The sequence below is a fragment of the Lichenostomus cassidix genome, chromosome 4 (genome assembly GCF_008360975.1).
Source record: "Lichenostomus cassidix isolate B80296 chromosome 4, HeHo_3.0, whole genome shotgun sequence".
Classification (NCBI taxonomy): Eukaryota; Metazoa; Chordata; class Aves; order Passeriformes; family Meliphagidae; genus Lichenostomus; species Lichenostomus cassidix.
This window is the reverse complement of record NC_139484.1, coordinates 52,419,161-52,439,842: the sequence shown is the minus strand read 5'-3', so window position 1 is coordinate 52,439,842 and position 20,682 is coordinate 52,419,161.

The window sequence follows — 20,682 nt, the reverse complement described above, 5'->3', positions numbered from 1 at the left end:
TATTGCAGATCTCTGCAAAATATGGAGAAAGAACCTCAGGGAACTTAAGTTACATTAATGTGCAGTGAATCAGTGCTGTAACTCATTTAAACTCTAATATATTGTGCATCACTGAGGGAACAGAGTCCTAAATTCTCAGGAGATGAGAATATTTTGTACTGGCGTTTCTCGTATTTCAGGACACAATGTTATCCTTTGGGACAGGTCATAACTGCCTAATACTCTGAGGCTTTATGCATTCATGTAAAATCTCAGCACCCTTGGCATAAAATCAACTGCATCAATGGTTACATGGAGTGGGTAAAAACACTGCTTACTTTTTTAAAAGCTATTGTTTAGCAGTATGAAGCTACAGATGGGGTATATAAATATATAATTTAATATGAAAAATTTTAGTTAGTCGTTCACATGGGTTTTGACAATTTTATTCTGATACTATGAAGGGAGTATAAGTATTTTATTTGAACTATACCAAAAAAATACATATCTTCTTTCTTTTCTAAAACTAGGAGATTCACGGAGTCATTGCAAGAACCAAAAAACTGTAGGCTATTTCTACATCTTCATGCTGGCATCAACGTCATCAGCTGATGGGAGGTTTAAGTACTTGAGTTTGCTGTCTTCTTACTGTATAAGGAATCAGAGATACTACTTGAATTCAGACAACATTATGGCCTTCAACATGGTGTATTTTTCATTCAAATACTTCTGTTAAAACAACAGAAGAAAGTAAATATAATTTTCCTTTATCATCCCGAGATAGTAGTTTGCACTTCCTACAAGAGAGATGATTTCTGAAGTGAGTGGAGAGAATACCTGCAAGTTTGTAAGTACCTGGGAATGCATTCAGAGATATTATTCACATATTTCCACTGACACAGTGTTAAATAAATTAAATAATGCCTCATAATCAGTTCAACTTGAAGTATAGAATCAAAATGTAAGGGGTTTTGTAATAAGCAATTTTTCCAAGCTTATTTTCAGAATTATGTTTCTTGGATTCCAATAAATGGCCCTTATGCTTTGTTTTCCAAACTTATTCTCAGAAATATGGTTCTTGAATGGCCCTTATGCTTGTTGGAACTAAGTGGTTGTTCTTCAAGGTTTTGCCCATCACTACCTGAGCATGAATTAATACTGAGAACTTTGATTTATGGAAATATATATTCTGTATTTTTCTAGTTAAAAAGAATATTATTTAACACAACAATGTATTCTTGATGGCTTTAAAACTTTCTGTAAAGTATTTGGTCTCAAAATCTCTTCTAGTCACAGCTTTTTGTATGGAAATAGAACAAATAGTAGAACTTCCAGTTCAGTGACAGAGATGGGAATGAAGGAAGGAAAGGGAAGATTCTCATCATACATAATTTAATTTTAGCTTCTAATCATTTGCATATACAGTTATCAACAACTTTAATGAGAACTGAGTATTTAGATTCCTATTATAAGTTGGAAAATTTTAAACTGAAGTTCGCCTTTAATCATATTACCCCTGTTTGATACTTTGTCAAATGAGCTCAAGGTTCTTTAAATATCGGAATGCTGAGATATCAAGTACAGATATAAAGGAAACACATATGGCATGAAGTAGGAACTGGGCATATGGAAACCCTAATTATGCCCCAAGGGAAAAATCAACAGCTGGAGAAACAGAAATAGGATCAGTTCTGTTCCTTGGGAAATTTGGGTTCAGATCCAGTTGGATAAAGTAAAGACTGTACCTGGCCTTCCTATTTTCTTTAAGACACCCCTCAAAAATGCATCAGTAGACAAAAATTGGTTACCTCATCTTTATTTCTATGGAACAAGTATGAATTTTTTTTCATAATTTCCAGCAAAATTATTTTACAGATTCAGAATGTCTGGGTAGTTAAGTGGTGACTAAAACATCCAATTTTGATGCTTGAGGATGACAATGAGAAAGGGCCATACTGAATCACAGTAAAGCCACAAAGGCAGCCCCTGCTAAAGAAAATGAATGGTAACTCCAATGTATTGGTTCTAGTGACTGATCAAAATTTCAGAAACGTATATAATTATGTCATCTACACATCTTCACAAATAATTTTTAAACATTCTTAAATTTTGTAAAGAACACTGTTTTGGTTGTAAACTGAAAATATTTGGGACTTTTTTTCAGACTTTTTGCCCTACAAAACTGTAGTAAATTTTCCATCAACCTGCAGAAGTGCTTAAAGGTCAAGATCTAGTTCCTTATGGATATTCTTAATATGCTTCCTCTTATAATTTGTTGTTTCTTCTAGTTGCTTCTCACCTGTTAAAAAAAAAGTATTTGAGTTCTCGTATCTATATTATTGAGACACTGTAAATATTGTACATATATGCATGACTATTTCTATTTCATGTATTTAAAATATACACTAGAAGCTTTAGGGAGTAAATTGTCCTTTCACTATTTTTAAATTTTAATTTAGTTGAATTTTGATATCAAAGAGATAGGCAGAGAAGAAATCTCTGGAGTTCAACCTCAAGAACCTTTTTGCCCTCGACAGGAGACAACTGAAACAGGACCTCATCAAGTTCTGTGAGAATCTGAAGGGAGGGTGGCAGCAGGATGGAGCCAGGCTCTGCTCAGTGGTACCAAGCAACAGGAAAAGCGACAATGGGTGGAAACTGATGCGCAGGAAGTTTCACCTGAATATGAGAAAAAACTTCTTTCTTGTCCAGGTATCCATGCACTGGAACAGATCACTCAGGGAGGTTGCAGAGTCTCCCTCACTGGAGATATTCAAGAACCATCTGGACACAATCCTGTGCAACGTGCCCTAGGATGACCCTGCTTGAGCAGGGAGGTTGGACCAGATGACCCATTGTGATCCAGCTTGACCTGTTCTGTGATTTTGTGGTTCTGTGTCACAGTGTTTTACTTACATAATTTAATAAAAATTCTCAACATCCACTTTCTCCAGTATTCTTTAAGGGGTACTACCAAACTCAAGCCTACCTAAACATAAACCCCAACTCTCTGATTTTCAGTTGTTTCATTTGATTATCAGTTCCAATTACCAACAAAATATGCTGAAGAATACATCTAGTGCAGATAGCTCAGTGTGATGCTGCTGTGCCCGTTGCAGGTTGAGCTCTAGGTGGAGTGAGCCAGAGGCAAGAAGTTGTGAATGACACTGATCTCTGCATAAAAAATAGTGTGGGAACTTGTGGCACCAATCAGGTGACCAGACACTCAGAGAAGCAGGAACCAGTCGCCACAGACTATCACATGCTTAGACTTCGACGGTAAAAAAGCTCATGGTTTCCTTTGTTTGAGGTCCCTCCTCAGAAACACCAGCTCGAGACATTATTCTGTTGCTGGACCATGATAAAATTACTTAAAGGAACCAAAGGCCTGAGACCCTGCTATGGGAAACCTGGTGCTGAGCCAGTAGGAAAATCTGGCCTGACTGCCTGAGTGTGGTCAGTGTAGGCAGCCAAGTGGGTCCCCTTGGGTCACTGAAGCCACTCGCTGCAAAAGAACTTCAGTATCCGCAGTTAAAGTCTCTGGTGGTGGGATTGTGATTGCCACAGTGGCTCCTGAATGGTCAGACAGGAAATTTTCCCTGACAAATATTCAAAAGACATAATAGCAAGTACCTTAATTAGGTTATTTTCAATTCTTGAATTATCCTTCTTAGAAAAAAAATTGACCCCCTGAATCCATCTTAAGGAAAAGTAAGCATTCCTTTATTTGCTTGATTTACAAAGTGCTCGTTTTTTCTTCCTTTGAAGGGCTTGGATTCCTGTACCCTATTCTTACTTTTGAAAATATCCTCCTTCATTATAAGCATATGATTCACCATTTCACTTTACTGCAAAGCTCCTAGTAACTTTTCTATTTGCGTAAAAACTTTCTGTAGTGACCATCTGAATTTGCTGCCTTTTTGATTTCAAATTTTCTTGGTTTTTTTCAAGGAGGAGTTTCTTGTCAAGATATGAAAAAGAAAAGTGGAAGCAACTGACAAAATTATTTCAGTACAATAATGATAACTTTAAAACAACAAGAAAAAATGAATATTGTAAATTCAGTGCAATTAAAAAATAATTTCCAAGTAGCTAAATAGCCGGTCTTTGTCTGTTTTTATGTTTCTAAAAAAGTATTTTAAAAAATAAAAATGTTGAAAAATATTTTCTCTCTGATCCTTCTTCTTGCAGAGATATACAGCAAGAAAAATTCTTTCCCAAGCAAACATGGAGAAAATATGGTTACAGAATGTGTTATATTGTTTACATTTCTTTTTTTGACTCTTACTTTTTTCATTCAGTGTGAGAACCTTGATAAGCATCTATCTCCCATTGATTCCTAGAAATCTAATGTAGGCTCTAGAATGTAAATCAAGTAAAACTGATGTGCTGTAGAAGGCTTGAGGCCTGACCAAATTAACAGCACAGCTGGATCTTTTACAAGTTCTGAGAAAACTGGATGGCATGTTGCATATGCACCAGATCTTGATTCCCCCCTGGCAGGGCATGAACAAACTCTGCAGCTCTTCACTGGATGGCATCCAAGTTCAGCAGCATTCTGAGGATAGCCTAGTAGCACAGAGAGGGAAGCATTTCTGGGTATGGCTAAGAAATTGAAAAACAAATTCAAATGATTGCTAAAGGATATTATCATAGAGAAATGACAGCACTCCACTCTCAGCTTTCTCTGCTGAGAGCACACAAACATATTTTCTGCTTCTTTTTGTGCTTTGTTAGGGCATGATTGATGCTAATTTTGAATATTCAGAAAAAGTCCCTGCTGAAGCATTTGAAGAAAGAGATGGCAGGTTGGTTTGAGCCTTTAGCATGAAATATGCAGACTCTATGGATAAGGTGATCAGTCTTCTAGGGTACAAAAAAATTGCATTATATAGTGGTGTTAAGAAATTCCTTCATATAGGATAGAGGCTCAAGAAGTCTCTACAGACTAGGCATTTTACAGGTGTTTTTACTTCTGACAAAATGATTTTTCTGTAAGTATTTTCTCTCTGAATTTCTGAACCTTATCTGTGATCTTTATTCATTGAAAATATCAAATGATTTCAAAGATCAGTAGCCTCTTTTATTTTAAGTTTTAGTTCTGGTTGGGTTTTTTTTCTGTTTTATGTTTTATTAGAAATCTTAGATCAAGTCTTTATTTAAGTAAGATAGTAGCTAAGATTTTCAGATATTTTCATAATTATTTTCATTCCATAACAGGGTCAACTGTGTACATACTTTTCTACATAAAAACTTCTTGAAGTATGTTAGTGTGATACTGATTCCTAGATGTTGTAGATATGTCACAGATAAATAACATGACAAAATAATACAATTTAAAAATAATAACTTATTGAAGACAATATTGTCAGCAATACACTAGTTATTATTTAATATTAACTCAGCACACTATTATCCATGTCCAGAAAAGTAAGTACTCAAAAAACACTTGCAGTACTCATATTAAGTAGTCACCTACTTTCAATATCTCTCAGTATAATCTAAAATGGGGAGAAATAAATGAGGGCTTTTTTTCCCTGTTATATGTTTTCACTTGTGCTTTCTTTTCAGGACACAAAAGAAATATTCTATACTGCTGCTCGTTTTGATTCTTTTATTGAATTTTTGATGATATTTACAAACTTGCAAGTTTCCTTAAAATTAAGGAAGAAACCAGTGGGCTGGAAACTGGCTGTACTATAAACATGATGCTCTTGGAATAAAGCTAATTTAACAGAAAACTAAGTCTCATCTCAGTCTAATATTAATTGGCAGTGTGATGTTTCTGAGGCAAGTATTGACTTCACCTAAAATCCAGGGAACCTAGAGATAATAATCAGTGTCTAAAACTTATAATACAGAATATACTTAAAACAGAATAATAAATAATCCTAAAAAGAGAGCAATGCAAGCAAAGCCTTCAGCTTTTCACAATCTTTGAAAGTTTCTAAGTACCCTTGGAAATTCGATAGACCCTTTTATACACTCTCAGTCTCCCGCTGTTTTTTTCTCAAAGCCTCTTCTTTAATATTCCTTTCTACCTTCTTTCCTTACAGCCATAGAGTTCATCTTTGCCTAGGTTTTTGAATAACTGAAAAATATCTGACTTGTAAAATAAAACTGAGGACTAATTAGACATCTATGATTTGGCTTTATTGCAGAGGTTATGACTGAGACAAAAAACTTGATCAGAATGAGTGTTGGGGTGAAATATCCATCATATTATATGGAATAAAGTCTGTAGCATCACTTAACAGCTCTCTGAGAAGGATTTTTAAGGATGTTTTTTCTCTGACTTAGTGGATACATTTAGATATGTAGAATAATCTATAGGATGTACTGTTTGACTGACATCTGTTAAGAACTAAGTTTATTATAGCTTAACATCGTCAACTTAAATTAAGGTTCCAGAAGAAAATCTAAGAGAAAGAAAGGGAGTTTCAGTATGCCAAAATACAACTCAGTCTTGGAAGTTGTTACAGAGGGTAGTGAATGTTACATTTCATTGGCAATAAAATGTGAGCAAGCCTGTTAAATTGCGGAATGGCACTATATGTCTGCATTGTAAAGTGTGCTTTGGTGATTTTGATGTACACCAACAGACTTAGAAAATGTTCAGATGAAATTAAACGACATGTAAGTTTATCTAAGGTCCATCAAATTGCTAATTTAAATTAGAAGATACATCTATCACCTGTATTTTTTCATTTAATTCTCACTTACAGTGGGACTTTTATTCCATTTATTAGTTACTTACTGAGGGACAATTTCAATGGACTTAATCAAGGCATATAACTTACACTCATATTTAAATTCTAATGACCTAGCATCTTTAAAGATAGTGATCCACTTGCTCAAAAATAAAGGTGTATAGGTCAAGCACCATTTGAAATTATTTACAATATGTAAGACAGTGCCATGAGGCTACCATATACTAAACAAGACATTTAGGGGTCCTGCTGTTCCCAGCAGCTGGAGGACTGGCAATATGCCCTCGTTTCTGACACCCATCTCAGAAGACAAGTAACCCATCAGTAACTCATCTTAAAGTGACTGAATTATGCCTAGAGTGTGTGAAATTCTTTTATAATTAAAGAAATGAGAAAAGTGCCTTTGAAGATCAAAAAAAAGAGATTTCTCTTCTTGATTGAGTTGCCGTATCTTAGGTAAAACCTTTTTCCTTTTGTAAATACTAAGAGATACATATTTATATTCACTGTCTACTCCAGAATGTTGAAAGTCAGTAGACATAAATTGAATATTTAGGTAAAGCCGAATGGATCACAACCCATGCATCTACAAAGGATGATTGTAATTTTTCAATTTTTCCTTTTCAGTTGTGTCATTATCATCTCCAATTGCAAAATAGTTGGATGCATTTTTTTTCCTCTCTCAATAGTTGTTTTCTCCAAATAAAGAAATTTTTTTTTTAGTTTTACTTTTCCTTTGAGCAGGACATTTCTTCAATCTCTTTGATGTTTTATCTGTGGGATAATCCATGAAGAAAATATCAACAACAATAAAATAACAAGAAATTTTCCTGCAAATATGCTAACTCTTCAAAGTTGAAAGGTTGGGTAACTTCTTTTAATGGATTTCAGAAAAAAACATGACATGTAAGCATTACTATTTTGGGAGTAGCCCCTGGAAAGAGTCTCAGAAACATCTGTTTGAATGATAAATGAAAGTGTTCTAAAAAAAATACAATTTTGGTATTGTAGCGCAATAAGAATCTTCATTATGTATTACCCCATATACCTGCTTTATAACTGAGTTACCAAGGATACTGAGTTGTCTCATTTTTATTTCTTTTGGGCAGATATATATATATATGATGCACTAATGCACTTTTTCTTAATTTACTTCTTTCTATTATTTTGCATTGTGAACTTTTAATTTTGAGTGCAATCTGTCCATCTTTAATAAAGTAAAACAAATGTATATTTTTTTATTCTAATGCAGTTGCTTGTGGATTGAAGTTGTCTTGTAGATAATGAGAGAGAAACTAGTCATTCCTTGCTAAGAAGCACAGTATATTTATCAACTTTGCATGTCTGCTTTTTCTAAGACTTGGTTTCAAAGCCTTCCAGTTTTTGAAGATGTGGCAACATTACATAAACAGTATTGCAGTATGTGCTTCAAATTACACAGCTATATACTACCTACCATAATTTGATAAAATACTGTGAATCTGCAATTCAAGAAAAGCAAGTATTCAAAATAGTATGTTTTGGCTTAAGAATACTTGTAGTGTTTTTGTTTTTTATCAGCAGTATGATGTATAGACACGTATTCTGGCTCTAAATTAATCAGATCAAATTCCAAAGTGCAAGGAATTGAGTGGCCATATAGGTTGATTAATACTTCCAGAGTGGTTTTGCTTTAGTTTTTTTTTTAATATCTAACTTGTACTAAGAAATGGAGCAACTTCATAGAATCATAGATTCATAGAATGATAGAATGGTTTGAGTGGGAAGGGACCTTGAAGGTCATCTAGTTTCAACCCGCTTTTACTACACTGGTTTGCTTAAAGCCCCATCCAACCTGGCCTTGAAAATTTCCAGGGAAGAGGCATCCATGGTTTCTCTGGGTAATCTGTTCCAGTGTTCACTCATGAGAAAAGTGAACCTAAGTTCAGCTGACGTGAGTTTATTTCACCTAAATGTCTTTTGACGCACAAAGAAAAATAATTAAGGTTGTCTAAAAAATTTGACATCTTGTTGCAATCTGTTTTTTCTGTAGCCATATAGAGCCTTTTCAAAGCCATTTAATAATCCAAATACACGGCAAAACAGTAAAGTCCCATTCAAATTCTTAATTTTCAACAGACTCTATGAAGAATTAAGTTCTATATATGAGTCAAGAGTTTAAAAGTCCTTGTGCTTCTGGGCCCAAATAATTGCAAGGCTGAGGATGTTAGTCATTTATACACTTTTAAAATCCACTAGAGGCCTATCTGCACCTGAGTAAAGACCTTTGAAAACCATGCTTTTAGGAGACCAAGTTAATGCCTGTATATCTTGGAACAAGAGTTATGCCGTGCATAAAGGTGAGATGCAATTAATCTAATTTAGTCCTCAAAGTTAGGTGCCTAATCCAAGCTTGTCATTCATGCCAACTTTTTCTTCAAAGTGAAGAAACAAAAAGAGATGCCTCCTGAGGGTGATTCATCCAGTATTAAGACCAACATGTAAGGAAGGTAAGATAAATTGTCCTCAAGAAAAGTCTATCTCCTTCCTTTCTAACACATAAAGGAGTTTAGTCAAGTGTCTTAGACTGCAAGCTTAACTTCTGGGCAGTGAAAGATTAGGTGAATCCTGCCCTTTTTTCTCTATGACACATCTTCAGAAGTGTTTATTCCATTTCTGGGTGATCCTTTCCCACAGGGTCTGCACTGGTACATCAATCACTGTATAAGCATTAATGCACAAAGATTTTGTGATCTTAGATATAGTTTACCTTATGTTGAACTTATTGCAAAAAAAAATATGCAAGATAATTTTGCCCCTTTTTTCATTTACCTTCCATTGCTTTCTATTGACTTATATCATATTTTTCCAGAATTATATAAATCAGAGAAAGAAACTGATGCTGAGTTTTTTTCTCAGTAATAGAAAACGAATTGATATTTATAAATTCCTTTAGACAGAGGACAGGACCAATACAGAAAAATATCACAATGTTACAGTCAAAACCCCTTGCTTAAGACTTTAATATTAAAATTTTGCTGGTAAAATTGTATCAGGGAAAATGTCAGCCCTTCAACTACAAATTAGAGACAATGACTTGAACATACAGGCCAAGGGCCTGTTCCTGTTCTTCTATATCCCAACAGAGGAACAATGTGATTCCATGAAGTAAACAGTATTTTTCAGTGATCATAAATGCCACAAATCCCAGAGTCCATCCCTTACCTTGGGGTTTATTTTTTTCTGTGTTCAAGTGAACTTGAACATCTGGAAGTATTGAAATCCATCCTTTTTTGTCTCTAGCTAAGCCAATGGTAGTTATGAGTTTTTATTTTTATTCAAGATTTTTGTTCAAGAAGATGGAATTTGTGCACTGGCCGTGGGGGAATTTCTGGTCCATAAACTGGACTTGAATTTTTTTTCTAATATACACAGAGTAAAAATACAAAAAATTCACAAAAATACACAAAAAATTCAATCCAAGTCATTTACTATCCCTATTTTTCATAACTGTGATACTAAACACCCAAAGTATACTCAAATGGCCAGAAGCAAATATTTTAATTTTGTTTAGTTGCCAGTATTAACAATGTAATTGCAAAGATTTTCTTACATTCAACTGCTTCAGATTTTCACAGTTTTGCTTCCTGCAACCAAGCATTACATGTACTCTTAAATAACTCTAAGTTTATTGATTTTTATGGGGTACAGGGGAACAGGTCTGAATCCAAACTGCTGGTAGCTAAAGGAAGAGCAGTAGACTGTAAAACTGACATCTGATCAAGTAACAATGCCAGTAATGCATATCTGTAGCTGACAGATGATTTGGTTACATGCAAGTCTGAATCATCAGTTACACCCACTCCAAAACACAGAAAACTGTGGCAAGTTCTCACAACCAGGGTCCTTCTTGAAAATATGTTCTCTCATATGTAAGTCTACAAATATTAATGTAACTGAAAAAGTAAACATCATACAGGATAGGCAACTCTACAAAAAAACCAAATTTAAAATAAACATGATTAACACCGAGTAATGAATCTGACGATTCCAAAGAGTTAAGTTTCTTTGTGTTTCCATTTGTGACGTGCAGTTAAATGTTATCTTTATTGACTCAAAGCCAACAAAGGGAAAATCCAGATCAGTGACTTCTGTCTGTAAATTTGGTCAACAATATTTCCTGCTTCATTTTGCGCATAAGGAATCCTGAAGCAAACTTTGATTAGTCAACCCCTATACTACTTCACAGTTTTATTATTCCTTCATTTCAGCAGGGAAAAAGTTCCAGCAAAGTCTGGGATATTATCAAAGGCATTCCAGGTGTTGAAGACAAATTCCCTGGCAGATAGCTTTATGCTGAGACTACTTCTAGTCCTCACTTTCAGCTGTTTCAGGTGAAAATTGTCAGTACTACCTCTTTTAAAAAAATGCAAGATTTTTCGTAATAAAATAAAACAAAAAAATCAAAATTATGCATATGGTTTTTCTTGTAATGTGAAAGTAATTCTTAACCAAAAGATGTAGCTTTTGAATTGCTGTGTCAACACCAGAGATATCTCTGCTACACTTTCAATAAGTGGAGAAATATTGCTATATAAGACGAGAATTAAATACTTGGCTCAAAGTGCCACCTTCTTTATGTGAAACAGGTGGTATCTGATAAATGTGCAGTGTTATATATATATGTTAATTTTAATCACATACATAAACCCCTGCCAGTTAATACAAATGTATGACATGTGGATGGGAATCCCAAAACTAGACTGGTGGTCCTAGACACACTGCTTGGTGAGAGCAATGAGCCTTAAAAGAAAAGGCCAGAGTGGAGTTGAAGATAGATCAGGTGATTGGAATGTTACCAGGGCTGAAGGACTCTCTTTGATAACCTTGATGGATAAGTGTAAGGGGGAAGGAGCTGAGGAGGGTGATTGAACTCAAGAGAGGTATGTTTGATAATATAGACTGCTGACATGGTTAGTATGAATGTAAAAAGGGGATTAAGGACAAGTGATTTTTTTGTTATCATGTGAAATGAGATAAATTCTTAGAGAATTAGAAATAGCTTTGGCTACTCCTTTCCCGAACTGATCCCTTGTGCCAGTTTGGCACATGACCACTACTATTTTGCTCTGGAAGGCAGAAGCAGATCTACTGGAGTGTCTTCTGCAATGCAACATCTGCAAAGACTCAGTAAAAGAAAAATCACATTCCTGAATAAAAATTACATATTACCTTCATATGTAATTTCTTTCACATTGTGTAGGTAGTTGGTGCTTACATACATACATATTTTCTCCCATGGAAACAGACAAGCTAATAATTTACCTGTGTATGCTTCACCTTGGGAAAATTGTTTTGATAACCATATCTTCCTTGATTATTATGAAAATAATAATTTCTTTCAGGATTTGGGTAGGCAGCCAAAACTAGAGAATTACACCTCTCTCTGTCATGTGGAGAACAACATCATCCTGTGGATTGAGAATTCATTTATTAAGCAGGATGGCGCAGGTAGAGAGCAATTTCTAGTCTAATGTTTCTACACCACACATTATACTCTCACCAGCTATAGTCCCTGTCCCTCTGGCCTGGGTTAGACTGGCTGCAGGATCCAGGCTCAGAGGACATTCATACTGACCTCTGGATGTGCCCTTGTCTCTGTCCCGACTGATGGCCCAGCCCCTGTGCAAAAGAGTTTCATCTTGGGCTCAGCCTTTGATATTATATCTGAGGTCCACACATGGTGTGCTGATCTCACCTCCTATTGGGTAATTGCCTTCTCTATTACATTGTAAAGTGGATCATCAGCACGAGCTGCTAATGGCCTTGTTAATCAGGCAGCCTGAGGCCAATCTCTTTGACTTTCTCTATATCTAGGGCTGATTAGCAGTTATCACTGTTATCTCCATGGATTTTTCTCCATGGATTCCCCTTCCCTAGCCCCAAATGTGTTACAAAAGGGTGAAATCAGCAATAGGCACATAAAAACATTCTTTTTTCTGGGCTGCAGCATAAGGAAGACAGGTGGCTCAGTGTAAGAATGTTTTCAAGGAGCTACCAAGTCTTTCTGAATGTAGAATGGAGAAGGAAATGTTCAGTTTTTCCCTCAATTCATCCATATACATACCTCTGCATAATGCAGTGCATTTACTTAACTCATGCTCCAGAGCACAAAATTCTCATTTTGATTTAGCCTATGGCAAAAAAAATCAACGGGTATTCTTTTCTGACTAATGGGATTATTTGTAGAAATTAAGGTTCCAGCTTATTCAACTCACCATTGCATCAAGTAAATATGTGATATTAAAATATATCCATTTGTGTTTTTCAAATGCATTAAACTAGCAATGCTTGGACTCTTGAGATTTTTAAGAATAAAATAGGATTTTTGAGCCTTCACTCTTTTCAGATCTTGTGCTCACATCCTTCAAACAGGAAGGTTTTTCCAAGACCTAAGAATGTGAAAAACCTCTAGATTAAAAAAACCAAAAAACCAAAAATCCACCCCATTAAATTTTCTCCCTGGTTAATAAGACTGGAAAGTTCTGATGTTTCTGAGGTAGATCTGGGTATGAGATGAGAACTCAGCTTCTCCACTGCCTGGAAACATTAACTTGCTGCTGCTGAGGAAAAGTCAAAATATATGAGTTGATAACTCCTGATGAGTGTCAAGGCACCATGTATCTTTTCTGCCAGTACTGGCAGGAACAAAAGATGTGGTTCTTCATATCTCTCCTGCCCATAACAAGAGCAACATATATAAGTTTCTTTGTATACAGTACAGAACTTACTTTTGAAAGCAGTGAAGAAATGAAATCTGATGAAAAAAGATATCATAAGTAAGTAATAGAAGACTATTGAAAAAACTTTAATTTGTATTCCAAATTAATTCCTCCACCCATTTTTTTAATGGACCTAATAATGCTTGTACTAGCAGAAAGATAATAGCAAATGGACAGACATGGATATATGTGGGAACATTTATTTCAGCACTATAGCTAACTAAAAGTTATAAAAAGTAATAGAATAACAGTCAATGATCACAACAGTAATTACAGCATTGCCATTATTTCCCTCCATCCTCCTTTGAACCTTTTCCTTGCTTAGTCCTGAAGTAGTCGGTTCAAGATATTTTGGGCAGGTGTGTATTTCTGTCCTGTGTGTCATGTGCATTTTTGTGCTGAATGGAATCCGTCAGAAGAAGAGAAAGTAAAGTTGTCAGAGCAGACTAATATAACTGATTAGCTACTGTGACCAGCTGCATTGGATGGACATGAATACAGAGTGGAGGAAGAGATAGATATAGAGAAGGTTTTTAAATGCCCCCTGATGCTTATAGGACAGGACAAGCAGTACAATTGCAGTGGAAGGCAGGGAAGATGAAACATTTCTCCTCTTTTTTACTGTTCTACCACACATATTTGATTTCCCATAATAAAATGTGGCATCCTTTTAGGTGGAAAAGATTTGTGTCACCTGGCTTCTTCTATACCCTCTAAAATTGGCTCTTTTTCTCCCATTACAGTCAGCTTTCCCAGTCAGAAGAATTAGTATAATTATCTCAGTTCACACCTCAGTTCACAGTGAAGACACTCCAGTTTAATGGTCTGAGACACAGACAAACTCAGACACAGTTAAAATTATTTTTCTCAGTCTTTTTTCTACAGCCACTCTTCCATGAAAAATATATTAGAATAAAATTTTTAGCTCTTACTTACCCACTCATTTCTCATGTTAAACCAGATGTTTTTATTATTACTAATATTATTATTTTTCCTTTCCTCTGCCCACCATCTGGTTGTCTCACTGTGTTGCTGGCTTCTCTCCCTCAGCCAAACTCTTAGATGATCATCATCTTAGAGGCTGAAAAGCAAGGCCTCTGGGCTAAATTCTGGTCTTCTATGCAGATATGCCTGTGTTAGTTTAAAGTCAATTGATTTTCTGGTTAGAGAAACACTGGAAATGGCCAAATAAGAGGCCAAGTCTCTCTCAGCCTTTGGCTCCAGATGCTGGTTATTACTGATAAATCATTTCATAAGCTGCTTTCCTTTTTAGATATTTTGCTTGTAAACATGAATCTTGCCTTTAGAAAACTGTAATCAAGTAAGTGCTCTTGCTGTCTAATAGAAAACAGCGATAGCTGCACAGCACAGTTAGTGTAATCTCTTTCACAGTGTGTGCTCTTTTAATCTTTTATTTGGTTCAAAGCAACTGCCAGGTCAGAACACACAACCGCTTTCTCTGAAGGAAGAGTCTGCTAAATGTTCCCAAAGATGACTTAAAAAAATTCCATTAATTACTCTATGCACACACTGGGTTTTTTTCCCTCCTATGTTAAGTGGAGTCAGTTTAAGAAGAAATTTCAGACAATGAGACTCACTTTGTTTCTGAATTTCCTGAGACAGTGGCTGGTGGGAAGGATAAGTTCCATATGGAAAAAGAAACTAGTTTTCTATTGTGTGCCTGCTCATCTGCAAGTGACAGCACTTACGCATTTGCTACTTCTTATAATGGGAAAATTTTTGAAGACTCCAAAGCTGTTTCAGTCTATTGTGAATTCTGGAGCAAGAAAGAATTCAAAGCTATTTTTCCCTTAGCTTTCCAGCTGTAAACAGATGAAAACAGAGCCTAGTAACCTAAGATGTATGTTGTTCAAGCCTATAAAGAGTGGAGACATTCCCATTTTATCCTGTATTTGCCCAGGCACTAGGGAGACTGGACTGTTTTTAAGTGAAACATTTATTCCTAAGTATGACAACAATAGCTGAAGCAGTCACAGGTGGCTAGAAGTCTGAATTCTAGAAAGCTTCAGGGCACATTTCAATATGTTTCCATAGACAAAATTCCCATAAGAAGCCATGATAGTTTGTTAATATTTACCTATTCACATATTTCTCCATATTATTTGTAAACACAAATTATGTGACAAATTTTTACAGATGGAGGGACACACTTCACTTGTAAGACAGAAGTAGCAATACATTCATTAATATAAATTACTGATTTAACAAAGTTTGGTGGCAACTGAAACGGCAGTTTAACAAGATTCTATGGCAACGTACACTAAATTATTTACTACACAGAGGACTGCATCAAACAAAACTGTCAGGGAGACCTGTTGAGTCATGAGGTTCAGAAAGGACCACCTTGTGCTCTGAACACTTGTTTGTCCTCCTCAAAGGTGAGTTTAGGTGTGTTTCGATTCAGACTTGCTTCCAGAACTTGATCAATGGTTTATATCTAAAGGATTCTGTGTGGATGATAAATTCTTTATATCACTTAGCTAACATTTCAAAATTTAGCATGAGAATTCAATGACAATCTGCACAATTCCCCCTCTGCCAGAATTACCATTTACTCCATCAGAGATGATTTCAGCACAGTTGCTGAGTTGCGTTTCTTTGTGGATTCTTTGTGTCCATTATCAGTGGTCCCTCAGCTTTCTTTACCTCCCCCTCAGTTTGAGAGGGAGGACAATAACGCCTGGACAATAGGGTCACCTTTGTCTTATCACAAATTTCCATCAGATGGCTTAACCTACAGTCCAAGTTCCAGGAATCCACAGAGGCATATTCTGGGTTTAGGGGAGGGAGATTCCCAGTCGTGTATGCCAACATAATCAAATTTCTGCAGTCAGAATGAAAACCAAAGGATGGCAAGAGAGTAAAATTGAAAGATTATTTTCAAAATACACTCCCAATCTGAAGTAAAACATTAACATGGATCCCCTGAAGTCCCTAATATTAGAGATTCTTAAGTTTCTTTAATACTTAAAGCTTCATTAGTAAATTTTTATATTTCTGCTCATCCCCTCACAAACACTGAAGGCTGTTTAATTCTAGCAGGCTGAAAAAAACCTTTAAACTTCAATATACATATTTTTTCTGAACATGCTTATTTAGTTAGAGCATACAAACCACAGCAAGGTGGAAATCCATTCTTCTTAAGTCAATTCCAGTACCTCAGTTGCTGGAGAACCTACCTGATTTCCAAGGGACTTCATAATATTACTTTTGTCCAATTACAAGTAGATTGGAAACTCTACCTTTCAGGACGATATTTACTAGTAATCAAAGCTATATTTCTTGCACATTTTCAAATGCACAGAACTGAAGTTACTGTGTTTTGTATTGTAGTATAATGAACCTAGTTGCCCATCTTGTTCTCAGGACTTTCAGAGGTGAATTTTCAATAGATGAGCTTGAGAAGACCTCACAGAGTATATTCTGTACACAAGAACTATAATAATCTGGCAGCATCTGAAGGGATCAAGCTGAATCCAGGCTTCTGTACCTACAGTGACTGAGGCAACAAAACCAAGAGACTTAATGCCTTTCAAATTCCAAATGGCTTCCCATGTTGCACACCTGTTGATGAAAAGGCAAAAACAGACTCAATAAAATTGGAGAAATGGCTTTATTACTTTGGTGAAAATTCAACACTGAGCACCCCAAATCAAAAAGGGGTTTTCGTAGTTTAGAAAGATGAATTTAATACTTTTTTTCTCCTCTCAGTGTTTTTTTTTTACCAGTAACTACATATTTTGGGAACTGGATTTTTAGACAACTCTGTATTTGCCTGTTAGCACTCTGCTTTCAGTAAAGTGCCTAGACCAATTTTGGTAATTTGCTGTAGCAGAGGATTAATTTACACTGGAACATAACATTTGCCTGGAAATGCAACTGTTTTAATTATCTAGTTCAGCTTCCAAATGCTATTTTTCCTTTCATGGATGCATAAGGATGTCACATACAAAAAGTTCAGCATTTATTAATCAGCAAGCAAATATCTAATTTAGATATAATTTAGTGCTGTTATCATAGGTTGAACTGTCAGAAAGTTATTAAAAAGCTCTTCAGAGTGCAAAGAGTAAGATGTTCAAGTGACCTCATTGCTCACAAATTTTTTATTTAAATTATTCTAAATCTACCTTTACAAACACTGTTTCTGACCTAATACAGAATGCTATAGAAAAACTAAATACTTGAGTTACAATTCTACTATATGAATGGTATTTTCATGTTCTAACAATTCACAGAGGTAGGTAGGGAAGTTGCACCCAAGAGATATTTTGCTTAAGTCAAATGCAAATAAAAATAACCAGGCTACTAACAACTGTGTGTGATTGCAGAACTGTGATTTCATAATGAGTTCTGGTAACATGGACTTAATAATAGTAATATCCTTATATTAAAACACCTGTCTGATCTTCACTGCTTTTCAATCTTGAAGCATTATAATTTTCCAAAGAGCGTGAGTTTAAAAAAATAAAATTGCGAGGCTTTTAAAGCATGCCATGCTTAACAAAAGGAGCAATCAAATCCTCTAACACTTTAACCTCCACCATCACCTAAAATAATCCCCAGTCCCACTGCAAACATGAACTTTTCCTACATGGAATCTGTCCTTTGTATTCGGTAACAACAGGTGGAAGTAAAATAAATAGCAATTCTTTATCTCATTTTTAAGCCTGTCAGCATAAACGAACAGAGGAAAAAAAGCCACCAGCAAAGGTTATCATGGGTGACCATTGCCCAGAGCTGACCAGAAGCAAAAACTGTGGACTAGAAATTTCCCTGGCTGTTAACCTAGGGTTTTTTATTTGGCATATATCCTGGAGATAGATTTGTGAACATAACCATTAGATGCATCAGAAAGAAAAATATTTGAGATCAAACTGCAATAAATACATAGATGTGGATTTTTGAGCAAGATAGCACCACTGTTTGTTTTCGCTGTATTCAAGAGGACTAAATTTTTTAATTCAAACTTTACATCTCTATTTCTGACTTTTGATACTAAATATTTTATTCATACAAAAATATTCTTGAAATGTCTAAATATTGACTGTAAAAGGGTCAATATAGGGCTAAGCCTGAAACATTATTGGTTATCTGAAATTATTATTCTAATATTAAACTGCAAATAAATTCAAGATTTAAGATAATGCATACTCTAGAACATGTGAAAAACAACTGAGATCAAGAGGACATTAAAGCTAACCGTAACAAAATGGCTCTAAAACAGTTCAGAAACAGTGAATCACAAAGAGCAAATATTCTGTAAGCAATTATTATCAGATAATATACAATTATATTGTTGATAAAAATATAATAGTAGAGTTAAAGCACTTTTGAAAAAAAGAGTACTTATCCATTAAATAAAAATATTATCAACTCTAGAAAAACTGTCATAATAAGCAGGTCATAAATTTATGGCAAATTGTTAAAATTTATTCACATAATAAGGTGAAGACCTGCGGGACAGAGACAGAAATCCAGATAGTTGACAGACAGGCAGGCCTTCTATTTTGATAAGGATCTCATCTGTTTTGTGCAGTGCTTTCACCAGAAATAATTTAGCATTTGAAAGGTCCATATGAGCAGCAGCAAAGGCAGGTCCTAATGTACCTTTACAGTTCTCTGTAAAATTCACATTACTCAATGGTGTTCATTCATTTTCTCTCAGCAATTCTGTAATACCATACATTCACATAAAAATAAATCCTGTGGTTTTGGTCTACTTTAAGAAGCCTTGTATAAAAATTCCATGATTTTCTCTCATTCCTTAAAGGAGGTATGCCTTTCTTTATTAAAGCAATTGGAAATTAAGTTGTGTAAATGTTATTGTCATGTTTCATTTTACACTGCTTCTAAATGGGTCTCATTCTAAGGAGCAAAATGTGATAAGGCTGATCAGTGATAACACAGTATTGTACCTATTTATAACCTCTGTAGATGTATTTGAATGTCAGCTTAAAAAAGTCAAATATTTCCTTTTGTTTTATATGTGACTGATTTAAAATCTTTGCTTTAATATTGTGTGAGCTATAATGCAGTAATTATTGCCTTTACAAAGCTCAGTCAAGAACAGAATTTCATTGTTCCTGTAGGAAAGACCTATCAATACTCTTATTGCATTTTCTAATATTCCGTCTTTTTGGACCAAAGAAACAAAAAGAGATGGAGGGTCAGATAACATAGTTCCAATGTTGTCTATTCACAGGCTGTCAAGCAGTTATCATTTTGAGGCTGAGACTTTTTTTTTTTACAACTGAGAATTCATTGATCTTAACTTGCGCTTAGTATGTGGGCAATGTAATGGGAATTGCTGAGACTCAAGACTGTGTAAAAAGCACTGAACAGTGAGAAATCGAGTGTCTACACTGTAGTTGTCACCATGATTTGTGTAACGCAAAATCTGTACTAATTTTTAGCTAGATAACTTGGGTCCTCAGAACATCAAAGTGCAGTGAAGGCTATGGACTCAAACATTTTATTTGACAGGTTTGCTTAGTTGCTAACTCAAATCTGTCTAGATCTCACTATAATGACAGCAGCTGTATTGCAGACACTGGTGGCAAAGGTTCATACATATCCTTCCTGCTGTCCAAGAAGATTTTGAGACTTGTCTGTGTGAATCCAGGCTGTCTGGAAAAGCAGGGGCTCAACTGTGTGTAGCATACAGTATGTATGCAGAAAAATCCCAGATGGTAATGCAGTAAGTCAGATGAAGGAACAAGACACAGCTCTGCAGAGAAAAGTTGAAATGATAATTTGCTTTTATTGAATGAAGTAGGAGGTTTTGTGGTTAAAATAGGGATTGAAAATACATACATTTGTATCCCAGAAGCCATTGTTTTTTTCAAAATCTCCAAGAATTGGATAATTCTAGTAAAGTTCTCATGGCAGAATATAAAACATGTTTTTGATTGTAGCTTGGGCTAAAGGTATTATGTTCCTGCTTTGGCTCTGACTGCCTATGGTACAATAAAAATGAAAAGTACTACAGAAACTCAGGCCATACAGGGACAAACAGACAGTTCCAGATTAACTATTTAGCTATAAAAATTAAAAGAAAGAAACAAAAAGTTCTCCCGGGAAAGTATGGATGGAAATGAACAGACTAGAATTTAGACTGTAATACAAAAAATGCTGTATTTTATTAAAGACTCACAACATTGATAATGTTTTCAGTTATTGCTCTAAAAAGAAGTTTACTATTTTACATTTTT